Source organism: Thermobia domestica, chromosome 1, assembly GCF_964235325.1.
Source record: "Thermobia domestica chromosome 1, izTheDome1.hap1.1, whole genome shotgun sequence".
Classification (NCBI taxonomy): domain Eukaryota; kingdom Metazoa; phylum Arthropoda; class Insecta; order Zygentoma; family Lepismatidae; genus Thermobia; species Thermobia domestica.
This window is the reverse complement of record NC_137454.1, coordinates 173925948-173940239: the sequence shown is the minus strand read 5'-3', so window position 1 is coordinate 173940239 and position 14292 is coordinate 173925948. Positions and strand designations below refer to the sequence as shown.

Genomic DNA, 14292 nt, shown 5'->3' with positions numbered 1-14292 from the left:
AAAACCGGAAGTGGTAAATGATGTCTAATTGCTACCTGGAAGTGATGATTTTGTTCTGGTTGCAATAAAACAACAAAATCAGAGATAACGCATATTCTTGCTAGGGGCAATCAAAATGAAATCGACCAATTTCCAGGTCAAAGATTGATGACAAAATTTATTTATTTTTTAAAATTTTACCTAAGATTGCACCACATTCAGGGAGTTGAAAACGGGAATTCATTTATTTTTTAGCCGCGCAGGTTTGTTAGTGGCGGCCATTTTGTATAGGCGCTCGTGCATTTTTTGAACTTTTCAGACGATTTCATTAAACGCTGTAACTTTTTAGGTTTTACAGATAAAGAGTTCAAACCAAAACCATATTAAATATAATGGAACAGACAACATTCTATGTTCTGTGCACATTGAGATGTTCTTTAGAACGTCGAAAAAAAAGCTCTGAACATTGAGCTTGGAAACCTAGAAATGGCTATTTTGGAATGTACAGTTTGAAACGAAATAAATATGACTTACCTTCAATCTTTTGTCTATATAGAGACTAGATAGTAAACAACGTCCCAAACAAATTTCAAATCTGAGAACGATATACTTGATTTTTTGGAAATGTTTAAACATTGGGAATTTTCGAAAATCGAGTATTTTCACCATCAAATATCTCAGGAAGGACACAAGTGAAAAATCCCAAATTTGCACGGTGGGGGTATGGAGAAGCTTTGCTCCGCCTGCAACTTTCTGTGAATAATAATAAAAATATTCCCATATGCTGTATTATACATGAAAATGCTCTAAAACGGATTTTTTTTAAATATATATATTAATAATTTTTAAACAATTTCCCGCGGACAAACTCTCGGACTCCACACTCGACTGAGGCATTTCAGATTCCGCGAAGGTTGTTATCCAATTATTAAAAAGACGCAAAAATACGTTTTAATGAAAGTACAAAAGCTCCATGAATTTAATATTGTTGACACACTAAACAATAACGAACACTTAAGCAAAATAATTAAATAAACTATATTATTTTCTCGTAAATACCGAACTCAGCTATGTATTTTTTTTTATTGCAGACAAAAGAAGCCCAGGTGAACACATTACAATACCTTCCGATTTCAGTTTAAACGAGTCGCCTCATACAGTGCCTTTTGTTTGGATTGGGCCCATGAGTGATTTCTTTCTGTCATGTGACCCCTATCTGCAAACAAAACTACAAACACGAGTTCTTGGGTAGAAGCATAAGGGTGAACTTCTTTGTAGACAACTCTTTTTAAAAACAAAATAAGAAAAAATATAACAAAAATGTCGATGTTGCCAACTTAGAAATTATTTTTCTACATAAGAAATAAAATCTTTACCGTGTAAAACAAATTCGTGTTACTATATATAAAACTGATTTATTAAAGGTAGATTAGCAGCCACTTTCCAGTGACGGTATGTCTTGATCACTGAAAAACCAGAGGCGGTATGTCTTCATTACTGAGAAACCAGAGGCGGTATGGCATACCACCGAATAACGTCTCACTTCGACCACTGCTGTGAACCATATTGAACTCAGAAGCAGGAACGAATAATTTCATATATTTTTTTTAATTGAAGTATTTCGTTGAAGTATTTCATCTGAGATTTCGTTAAAATATTTCATCCGGAGATTTAAAAAAAAAAAACAAAGAAAGAGGGATGAGGCTTACCCGACAGCGTCTTTTATACAGAAGAGATACAAATCTTCCTATGAGTACAATCAGTGTACTATTCATACTTTTATATTTATAACAATATAAACCATATAACATAATAACCATTGTACTTAACTAGCAAACCCGCATGTTCTGCGCAAGCGCAGGGCACTATTGTTGTCTGAATGATTGAATATGATACAAGATTTACAATATTTATGGCTAGCAAAGTAGTTTTAATAAGACGTTAATAATATATTTAATTAAGAATTTCTCGATAATTACTCGAATTTAAAACGTCCCCGAATCTAAGACGCACACCGATTTCGCTGCGTTAAATTAAGGAAAAATAGAAATATGTTCCGTTTTTACTATTTCTAAAGCGCTCTTTGATATTGGTCATTTTGGGTGATTTTTATATATCCCTCTCCCTTCCCCGTGTTGCGGGGCACATGCTAAAAATTATCCCAGTCCCGAATATCATGTATGTTGAAAATTTGATCGAGATCTTGGGTAGTTCAAGAGTTAAGTTCTATTTATTTTTATATATTAATCTCCCCTTCCCTAAGTTCTACCGTCAAAGTGCAAAAATGATTTTAAAAAGAACTTTCCAGGCTTGAACGTCATCTATGTTAAAAATTTGATCGAGATCGGTCAGGTGGTTCAAGTTTTTATTGTTTTTATTAAGTTTTATTAATTTTTATATATTTATTTTTATTAAGAGTTATTAAGTTTTATTTATTTTTATATATCTCCCCCCTCCCCTCCTCCTACCCTAAGTTCTACCGTCAAAGGGATGATAAAAACCACTCCAAGTCCGAACCTCATCTATGTTGATAATTTGATCGAGATCGGTCGGGTAGTTCAATAGCTATTAAGTTCTATTCATTTTCATATACTTACCCTCCTAGTAGATGGGTTGGGAACGGATTCCTAATCTTGAGGAATTTAACTTCATTGCATGGAAAACAGATTTAGGCTCCACTGATGCACGTAATTTTGCAGTCACCGTATCACTAGTAGGATTTTCAACAATCTCTGTATTGCTGTTACTTGTTTCAGTCAGTTCGTATGGTATCTAATGAATGTAAAGTTGTCTTATGCAGAAGTTTGGATTCAACTTTTTGAGAATGTTGGTCAAAAGAGGGGAGGGGATGGATTGCCTATGGACAAACCTTCGTTTTGTTTGCCTATGGACAAACCTTTTCTACAAAAATGACGAAACTATAGTTTAAAAAATATCTCTAATGTTTTCGTGTCTTCGTAAATAAAATAATTTAAGAAGCATCCCACAGCATCTACCAGTAAATAACCAAATCAAAAATTTATTATCCCTAAGCCATTGTAGAGTGTATTTTATTGTAATGTATAGGAATCGAATTAAGAATATGAATCATATCAATGGATGTTAATTTAAGTTAGCTGATTTTACAATTATGTTAAATCTCGAATAAGATCTACATTATTTTTGATTACATACTTACAGTTCTCAATTAATGATAAATTTGATTAGCCACTTGAAACCTTATAAGTTGGAAAATTTCTCCCTCAAATAATTAAGTGTTAGGGGTATTCTCGCTTTTGGTAATCTATGCGCTTTTGGTAATCCAAAAATGATTGGAAGGGAAGGTGCATCTACTTTTAAATAACTTGGAGTTTCTTAGTCTATTAACCACGATCCATTGGGAAGTCCCTTTCAACATCGACGTTTTATTCACTCCACGTCTGAATACAGGTAATGGAAAGACAACACAGATTACAACGCAACGAAATCCAAGAGTAATGTTTAATTAACCGACAACCATTATTTTTACAAAGAATTTATCAAAAATGTAATTCCTCGAGCAACGTTTACAAATGTTTACAAAAAGAAATCGAAAAAAAGGTGACTGAATTGTTACTCGGATGATTAAGTGAATGTTTAACTTTCGTTATTATTAGTTAATATGGCTTTCTTAAAGTACTGGAGAGGTTTAAGGAAAGTCTTCTGGTCTCATCCTAAACGAAACGAAAATTCCAATCTACACCTCCTCGCGGGAGAAAGCGGGCAACGTCTTTGGCAGCTAACGTAGGTTTCGACCGACTGACTCCGGAGATAAAAAGTCAGCCTCTCTCAAGTGCCAACGGCCTTCTCAGAGGGCGGATGAGCGGGTGGAGGTCAGGGCACCTTGTTGTCCTTAGGAGGGAAAAGTGGTGGATGAACCACAAGGTGGTCAACGGCATGGAGATGTGGAAAGGAAATGGGAGTACTACCACATTACCTTTTTCTCTGGAGGGACGGAGGAGGAGAATAGCTAAATAAATATAATTATAGTTCTTCCTGAGGTAAAACAGTCTTCCGTTCGGTTCTCCGTATGGCTTCTCCGGGAAGAATCATCAGAGGAGAAAATAATAATATTTTCAATTCAATATAGGAACATGGAACGTACGAACTCTATGACGTGTGGGTAAACATGAAAATTTAAAAGTGCAAATGGACAAATTTAAACTGAGCATAGTGGGCTTAAGTGAAGTGAGATTGTCAGGAAAAGGTGAGATAGTATCAGGAAATTACACAATGTTTTATTCGGGGGCATTAAGGTCGAGAATAGTATGGCGATAGGAATGAAGAACGAAGTAGCAAGAAGTATTACCAAAGTGGAATACTGCAGTACAGGGTTGGTAAAAACCATGGTTTTTATTCAAAAAACCAAAAAAAAATTTTTTTGTTTGTTTAAACCTTTTTTTTTTTGTTTTGTTTTGTTTTGTTTTGTTTAAATAATTTGCTCTATGTATTTATATCACATATGGACAGAAATAAGCTTGTTTCGCCTTGGTGTTATTATGCAACAACTGGGTTATGCTGGAAGGGGTCACATAAGCTTAAAGCGGAATCCAAACCGCTTCTCGGCTTATATCCAAGAGAAATTGTCCTCCATTTGAAGTCGAAACCGGGACTAATTGGCCACAAATGCGATACGTCTGCCGACTCACTCACGAAGGACTCCTGATAAAAATACGTTGACTGATCCTTACATATTTGTTAATATAATCGTCAAGAGTCATTAGGACAGAAGGACAAAAAGATAAACAATTGTACAAATAGAACCATTATACAGAATTACATATGGACAATTTCAAAGTACTACAGAGTACAGAAGAACTAATTTTGTCCAAGTCAGTTCACAAACTTTTATTAGTCCAAGTTAAAGAAATATAACGACTTACTTTGCATATTAGTAAGAAAAGTGAATAAAGATACGAATTATTTGAGTCCACTTTGGCTCTGGCCCATTTATACAAAAATAGTTACCAAAGATTCTTATTATTTCAATAATTGCCTCCAGTGGGTTTTGTATGACCCCCCCCCCTCCCCAAAAAAGTACAGCATTTCGATGCATTTTATCAATAGTAAACATTATTAAAACGAAACAATGTTCAGAATTTTCCTTTTGTTGCATAACAATAATAACAAACTATAAAAAAATCACAAAAGAAACATCCATAAAGACATAAAAAAAATTGCTTTTGTAATATAATCTCTTTAAGTAAAGAATGGGGAATTTAGGTCTGAATATAGTACAAATAATATATGGGAGTGAAACGTGATAACCTACAAATATGTGTTCATCAAGATTTTACGAATAGTTACACTTTTACGAACATTTTTCATTTTTTGGTTTAAACCAGGTGGTTTTTTTTGAAAAAAAAAATCAGCTGGTTTAAACCACCTTGATTTAAACCAGTCAACCCAGTATAAAACTAAGTGCAGTCCAGTGGATACAGTATAAAACTATAACCAGTCAACCAGGCTGCAGTATAAAACTAAGTGCAAAACCAGTGGATATCGTGATAATACAAATGTATAATGCCAACAACTGACCACAATGATAATGAAGCAGAAGTAATGTATGATGAAATTAATGACATATTGCATCAGAAGGGAAGAGATAAGGTCAATCTCAGAGTAATGGAGACTTTAATAGCGTAGTAGGCCAATGAGCTGCGAATAAGGTGGTAAGACCATTTGGACTAGGTAGAAGAAACAAATGGGGCCAAATGCTTATCGACTTCTGTAGGCAACATGATATGGTGGTGACGAACACGTGGTTTAAGAAAAGAGAAACCAAGCTGCACACGTGGAAAAAGTCCAGGAGATAACAAACGCTACCAAATCGATTACATTCTTGTCAAACAAAGTTTCAGGAGTAATGTACAAAACATGAAGACACTACCGGAAGAGGATATTGATTAGGATCACAATCTCCTAGTGGAAGTGTCACTTGGTTAAAGTCGACTAAGAAAAATAGGAGGAGAAATCGAAAATAGAACTTAGAGCAACTAAGAGGTATGAATAGTGATGTGAATGAAGAGATCCAAAGAAAATTCTATGCAATGGGCGATATGATAGACAATGTAGACAATAGTTGGGGAGTAAACAGATTCTACCTGACACACTCCACAATAACATTAGGAGAATGGAACAAGCACGGAGAAAATATGGATAACTAAAGCGATGCCTAAGAAGACGGAGGAACACAGAAGACAAAAACCATGGACATCAAAGAATGCAGAAGGCTGAATAATGAATAAAAAGAGATGGACAAATCGAAAGAAAAGTACATGGAACAGATATGTAAAGAAATAATGGTACTTCAACGGCGCGGCAGATATGATCTGATTTATTAGAAAGCACAAGAATTAGGAAGGAAAGCTAAGAAAGGAATAGGCACTTTTGGAATTGAAGATCAACAAGGTCGTATAATCACTGACCAAAAAGAACCCTTAGAATTTGGGAGGAATACATAACAGATCTGTCTGAAGAAGAAAAAGGACCCAGTAAATTGAAAAGTGAAGTAGTACAAGCCATCAAAGACATGCGAAGGAGGAAGGCCACTGGAGACGACGACATACCAGCAGATTTGCTCAAGGGATTAGAAGACAAAAATGAAATGAAATCTTTGAGTTTTACGTCCCACGGTAATGCCGGTTAGGCGAAAGGAGACGGTGATGATGAGTAATGAATGGAATGGTGGAATGAAGAAAGTGGAAGAAAACGGAAGAACCCCGAGAAAACCCACGCACACGGTGTTTGTCCACCACAAAGTTCACTTGGCGGGGGCTGGATCGAAGCCGGGACCCCAAGCACCAGAGGTGAACGCTCTACCACTGAGCCACCGCGGCCCCTAGGGATTAGAAGACAATGGAAGTACTGACTTCACTTATTAACCAGATCCACCTGAGTGAAGAATGGCCCAAGTATTTTCTTGGTAATGATTGCATTACTATAGATATACCGCATTGACTTGAAACCTAATATTCCATTCCAAGTGCTGCTGTCGGCTGAAGGAATTCCACTCCCTTTCACTCCCTCTCGCTTAGCAACAGCTGAACCCTTATTTGGCTTAACGCGTGGGTGTGAGCTGTAGTTCACATTTTTGCCACGGCTCAAGACATTTTGGCAGCACTATAATAAAAAAGAAGAAGTACAGCGATCACAGAACCATTAGCTTTATTTCCCACACTGGAAAGATTATTGCACGCATACTGAACAGGCGCCTGGAAAGCAGGGTGGATTGAGTGACTTGATTTTTTAAATAAAAATCGTTGAATTAAATCGAATTCCGAAAGAAATTAATTTAAAGTGAAAATAAGTAAAATCCCGTTTCTGTTCTGTTATTTTGATTACATGGAAGTTAATAATCATAATACAATGAGACTCAAATGTACAGTATAGTATGAAAACAAGTATCATGCAGAGGATCATTAGGGAAAAATCCCGTTTTGTACAAGTAACGGAGCAATCCTGCTTTCTTCTTTTCGTAACATTGGTTTTGAGTTTTAAAATCGTTAACTATTCCAACGGGAAAATCACCATCGACATTTAAGACGAAAATGCTTTTTTGTGCGTGTTTGTTCCCAGATAATAGGGTGTATTTAGAAGGGTCCTATCCCCTCTCCAAAAAAAAAGAAAAATGTTAATTTTTTAACTTTAGGCGAAATTTATGTATTTCATGCCGCAAATTTATGTAGTTCAAAAATAGGTCCCTGACAAATATCAGTAACTTTTGTGAAAAAAAAAGTCATTTTGATAAACGTTGCTGTACTTTTTCCTTAATGCCTAACCTTTTAAGTTATATCATCTAAATTTAGGTGATAGGGTAGAATCTTCATTATTCGATTAAAAAAAAAGTACCAATAAGGCTTTTACTTCGTTTTCTTCAAGACTGGAGGCATTTTAGAACATATGCTTTCACGCCTTTCTGCGTTGAGGGATAGTGTCTGATAAAGTTAAAAATTTAAAAAGATATTTTTTGTTATGTTTATTATTATTATTTTTTGGCGGGTTACATTTTGCATCCAGACGATAGAAATTTTGCAGACTCGTTCAGTGCAACCTTTAATAATTTTCAGATGTTTTCAGATCTCTGTGTGGAAAAAGCGGGGTCCAGAGGGGCAAAAATGCTTTAAGAAAGGATATTTTTAACAAAAGATAGCTTTTTTTCGTGATTTTCCCGCCTCAGACGGAGACATATGAATGGTACCGTTTGAAAGGCTGTTCTATTCTGAAGAAAATTATGTACGTACTATGCTCCTAGGATAAATAGGATGTCTCAGGAAACTGTTACCAGAGACCCTGTTTTATACGGGAATCTGGGGTATTTGGGGGATATTATTTATCGCGGGCTTACTTTTGCACCTATAAGATTGAAATTTTGCATATTTACTCAGTGCACCCCTCGGTATTTTTTAGATTTGTTTCAGGTCTCTGCCTTAAAACAGGGGAAGGGGTCCACAGAGATAAAAATTTATAAAAGAAAGATATTTTAACAGAAAATTCCTTTTTTCGTGATTTACCCGCCCCAGATACATAATGGAGACATTTGAAGGGTACCGTTTGAAAATTTGTTTTATTCTGAAGAGAATAATGTACAAATCATGATCCTACGATAAATAGGGATGTCTGAGGATATTTTTATATTATATCCGGGTCATCTGGGGCATTATGGGAATGTTCTTAGCTCATTGTTAAATAGTTTCCTCACCCTTACTACTCAACATAGAAGCTTGAAATTTTGTACACACATTTAGTACACCCCTTAGTATTTCCCAGTTGATTTTGAGATCTGTGCGTTAACACAGGGGAATCCAGAGGGGATCAAAATTAAAAAAAAAAAAAAAAAAAAAATGCCAATTTCTCTCAAAATTTCCCGCTTCAGGGACATGATAGGGAAATGTAAATGTTACCGTTTCAAAAGCTGTTCTATTCTGAAGAGAGTGATAATGTACCATGATTCTAGGATAAATAGGGATGATGCTGTAGCTGCTTGACTGAAAGTCTATAATTTACCTTTAAAAAGAGCCATAATTTAAAAGGGTTAAGAAACATTGTTTGGGATTGATATAGGTTAACGATTGGGGATAATTCAAAATTCAACCCCAATACTTTCATTTAAATGGCATAATTAGCATTTAATACTAATTTATAATGCTTTTTCTTCAGTTCGCGACTTGTATTATACGAGGAGCAAGATTTGATTTAAATCAAAAAAATCGATTTAAATCAAAAAAATCAACAAAAATGATTTTTTTTAAAAAAAATCATGATTTCTTTCCACCCTGCTGGAAAGTAAAACAAAAGAGAGATTAGAGGAAGGTCAATTTGGATATCGGAGAGGAAAAGACACTAGAGATGCTATTGGGGTGACGAGGATTTTATCAAAAAGAGTTCTTGATATAAAGGAGGATATGTGCTTGTGCTTCATCGACTGACAAAAAGCTTTCGACTGGATCAATTGGACAAAACTTCCGAAAATACTTAAAGAAATTGGGGTCAACTGGAGAGACAGATGACTCATACGCAATCAGTACCAGGACAACGAGTAAAGTTGCAATTGAATGAAGGAGAACCAATACTGTGGAGACCGAAAGAAGAGTCAGACAAGGATGCACTATGTCGCCACTGCTATTTAACATTTACAGTGGATGTTTAATGAAGGAATCATCAATAGGAATTTGAGATTTCAAGATTAGAGGGGAGATCATTAACAAGATCAGGTATACAGATGATAAGGTTATTATAGCTAGAACCGAAGAAGGACTACAGGAGATAATTGACAAAATAGTTGACACTGGGAAACTATATGGAATGGAAATCAACATCGAAAAATCGAAAGTCATGAGAATATCCCATGGAAACACATCCCTATGGGTACGAGTAGAACAAAGAGAACTTGAAGAGTTCGATCATTTTAAGCATCAGGGAAGTATTTTGACGAGAGACGCTTACTGCACCAAAGAGATCAGGTCAAGAATAGCCATAGCCAAAGAAGCATTCAACAAGAGAAAATCATTCTTAACTAGCGGCTCAATATTGGACTAAGGAGGAAGTTGGCCAAGTGGACTGTATTGGACTGTACGGTTCAGAGACTTGGATATTACGGAAGTTAAGTATTTAGAGAGCTTTGAAATGTGGTTTTGGAGGAAGATGGAGAAGATAAAATGAACAGAGAGCTCAACAAACGAAGATGTTTTAAATCGGATACGAGAGAAGAGAATGCTGTAGCTAGCATCTTTCGTAGGAAGGCTAACTGAATTGGACACATCTTGCGAAGAAATTGTCTTCTTCATTCTGCCAAAGTAGGAAAGTTGGAAACAAAGCGAGGAATTGGAAGAAGAACTGATCAATGATTTGAAAAATAGAAGAAAATATTGATTTAAAAGAGGAAGCTGAAGATACACATAAAAGAAACAATTCCAGGCCCAAATCTACGATTGAAAAAATCTCGTTAGTCCCAAGACTTACCAAAAGGCAGAATACATAATAATAATAATAATAATAATAATAATAATAATACACCCTACTGCTTCATTAAGTATATCTGTAATCATTGTGGTTCATAAACTTCTCATAAGGCGATGTAAAGTATGAATATCATACGTACAATATACCGAACAGAATTACTTTTAGTGCACCACTAGAAACAATTATTGAAAAATTATAATTCTTTCACTAATTTCCTTTTTATTGTCCCCTAAAAGATTTCCGTTGGACGACATGAAAATATCACACTTAGCATAGATAAAAGTCAATTGCCAGAAGCAATTGCTAAAAATTTACAGTTCTTTTACGATTCGTGTATAAATAGGGCTTCCGGATGTGTAGCATAAATACTACACTGCAAAAACAAAACCCAACCTATGCTAGGTAGCCACTAAAGAGCACGAATGATATCTGAGTCCGAGTAGGGTGAAGCTGATAGGCCCACGCTGTAGCGCGTCCGAAGGGAGCAGGCGAGCCAGCGAAGGTGTATATACAAGAAAGCGAGGGTAGTGGAAAGAAGAGAGTTTTGGCAATGAGACGAATTTCAATAGAACTAGTCATGGTTTCATACTAGTAACGATACACTTGTAAACATAAAATTCAGGTTCTGTACACTGTGAAGAAATATACCGCTTGTATTTAATTCTGTCGCCTGCAAAAATTTGCATGCTGTCTTACGTCTTAATCTCTCCCTCACTATGTTTACTTGAGTAACATTCTTTGATTCATCTATTTCTTTGGGAAGGTTCTAGATTACTGGTTCCCCATGTAGGTTAGTAGCTGGGTTGGTTTCTTTCTGTAGTAAAGTTTATACATTTAATTTACACAGTATTGCCGAGCGAGCGTTAGCGAGTGAAGGCGGGTTAGAGCCCCGCAGGGCACGTTGTTTTCTGTCTTTATTACTGCTCAATGGGAAGGGGACCAATAATCTAGAACCTTGCCTATTTCTTTCTCTTCTTCATCCTGAATACCAATTTTAAATTTCCCATTCTGGTGGAGCTTTGTATTTTGTACTTGATAAATTAAATAAACGTTAAATAGTATACTTGCGGCTCAACAAAATTAGCCTTGCACTAAACAGTAATAGAACTAAGTCTCCCCCTAATCCTTTTATTCTATGCATTACATAATAATTACAGGATACACATTCACTTATACACACAAACAACAAATATATATTTTTGTCTATGCTTATGCATGTGTCATCAGAAACAAATATGTTTAAAGTATTTTTAAAGACTTCAACCGGCATGACAATAAAAAGCATATTTTGAAATGATAATAAAACACAAATGACATTTAATTTGTTGTTACATCATTATTTTATAACTTGCTATTTACGGAAACGACCTAACATACAATACTGAACCTTTAGCTACTTACATGGTGTGTACGATAATTTCACTCCATAATATGTCAAATATCCCAACACTGAAATTCACCGAGACCACGTTGTACGAATTTCGCTTTTCGTTTATTTCTATAGTTTCAATAATTTTCAATAGGGGACGCCAACAATAAGGTGGACGTGGAGAAGAAAATGCATAATAATTATTGTTTCCTAAAGAATATCCTAATTCATTCTTCGTTACTGTTATGTCAAATTTAGTGAAAACAGTTTTACGTTTGTTTTAGAGACTGATTTGATTTGAAGATTAAAGTCCCTTTTGACACAGCGACTATGAGAAACGTGAATTTCCCGTTTCTTAGAAAGTCGTCCGATGTCCCGAGAATGCATTTCAAAAACAAACGTCACGGTTTTGGCTCGTAGCCTCGTAGTTACAGGGTACTTGGTGCATGGATTTCTTCAGTATTATGAAGAGAAGAATTGCTCTATAAGTTGAAGGACTTTCTTCAACAATAAAAACAGTCATAAAAAAAAATACGACATTCAAGCGAAAGTCGATGCCTCTAATCCTAGTTCCTATTAAACGATGTAAGGTAATGTGAAAATTACAAGTTGAAATAAGGATAAATAATTAAAAATGGGTTATTTTGAAAGAGTGGAGAATTCTTCCCCATTGACGTGCTTTATATACATATATAGGGTGCTTCAAAACAACACCGACAACGTTTGGGAGGTGAACTCTACCGCGGTGGCTCAGTGGTAGAGCGTTCACCTCTGGTGCTTGGGCTCTCGGGTTCGAGTCCAGCCCCCGCCAAGTGAATTTTGTAGTGGACAAACACCGTGTGCGTGGGCTTTCTCTGGGTTCTCCCGTTTCCTCCCACTTTCTTCATTCCACCATTTCATTCACTAGCACTACTCATCATCACCGTCTCCTTTAGCCTAACCGGCATAACCGTGGGACGTATAAACTCAAAGATTTCATTTTATTTCATTTACAGTATCTCCCATACTTTTGGAGCTATTGACCTTTAAAGTTCATGACCAGTTTTTTCATGTTTTCAGCCTCATATTACCCCGAAAGGGAGCATTTGTGCACCCAGATTGGTCTATACTTTTTGTCTTAGCTTGCTGTCAGGAATCATCTCCGACACGTTGTCGGTGTTGTTTTGAAACACCCTGTATATATAGTAAAATCGCTCAAATCGTCCCCACGCGGCTACAAAGGAAGAGGAACACAATTGAAGAAAACCGCGTGTTTCTTTGTTACATGGGAGGGATAATTGAACATGTCTTTCCAGTTGAGGGTGGCCTGCCAGTTGACCTGCTGAAAAAGAAAGCGATGTTGCAATTTTCACCCTCTTGCTTACTGATTCTTCAGTAATCTTCGCAGAAAGACAGATTTATCTAGTTTTTTTCGTTAATTTTGTTTTCATTGCATCCTCCTCCTTCCGTCTCCCTTAGCTTGAAGGGCATAGTTATGGGACGTTAAACTGAAATATTTCATTTAATTTGAATTCGATTTGGATATGTTGTAAGGAAGAGAAAAAAGAAATCAATCATTAGTTTCATGAAATGTGCTTATATTACTCTTAAATATAGCATATTGTTAATATTATGTAACTTCCATAACGATAACGCTTCCTCCTTCCCCTCCCGGAAGGCAGTGCCGCAAAAGCCCGATGAGAAAAAAATACAGTCTTTCTTTGCCACTCCCAGAAATCCGTCCTTGACCGTCCCTGTCCATACTATTATACTGAATTCCTTTAATGATTGTTTTTTCTATTATTATTATTATTATTATTATTATTATTATTATTATTATTATTATTATTATTATTATTATTATTATTATTATTATATAATGTATCCTCGATAACAAAAGTTTAGCGATGGCAACAACGTATTACTTCGACACCGAACACGTGCCGTTTATGGCTTATTTGGAGTGTTATTTATGAGGGCGGTTAGGGTAAATTTTCTGCTTAAGTACAAAGGAAGCCGGTTGGGGACCAAAAGAACGTCTCGACTATACGGAGTGGACCATTTATCTCGATACGGCCTTGTACTTTTTAAACTAATAGAGAAAGAAGCTACATTTTGTATTCTCTGTAGACTTTGGTGCAAGTTGTCTGCAATCCTGGTGTCGATCATTTTCTTCCGAATTGTGCCCACATCTTCTAAGATCGGCCTGGATGTACCAAAACTCTGTTGTTTGAGGTTATCTTCGTTCACGGACAGTCGACAATAATAATGAACTTAACGTATGTTTTTATATATATATATATATATATATATATATGAACAGTGGCGTATTTACGATTTTGTTTCGGGGAGGGCTTTACTAACTTTCGGGGTGGGGGCTTTGCTGAAAATGTGAAAATTCTCCAAGATATTTCATATACTTTACTATAGTAAGTAAGATTTCGGGGGGCTTAAGCCTAAATACGCCACTGGATATGAAGCAGATT

General features: G+C 35.9%; 1 protein-coding gene across 2 annotated transcripts in view; it reads right to left on the bottom strand.

The window, feature by feature from the left end:
- Positions 1-12201, bottom strand: part of LOC145691148 (uncharacterized) — a 202866-nt gene extending 190665 nt beyond the window's left edge. Inside the window, exon 1 of one of the 2 annotated variants that reach the window (XM_081766877.1) lies at positions 11860-12201. The gene's annotated coding sequence lies outside the window, so the exon portion shown is untranslated. The remainder of the gene's footprint in view (positions 1-11859) is intronic. The other variant, XM_081766878.1, reaches the window with a different exon arrangement.
- Between the last annotated feature and the right edge of the window lie 2091 nt (positions 12202-14292).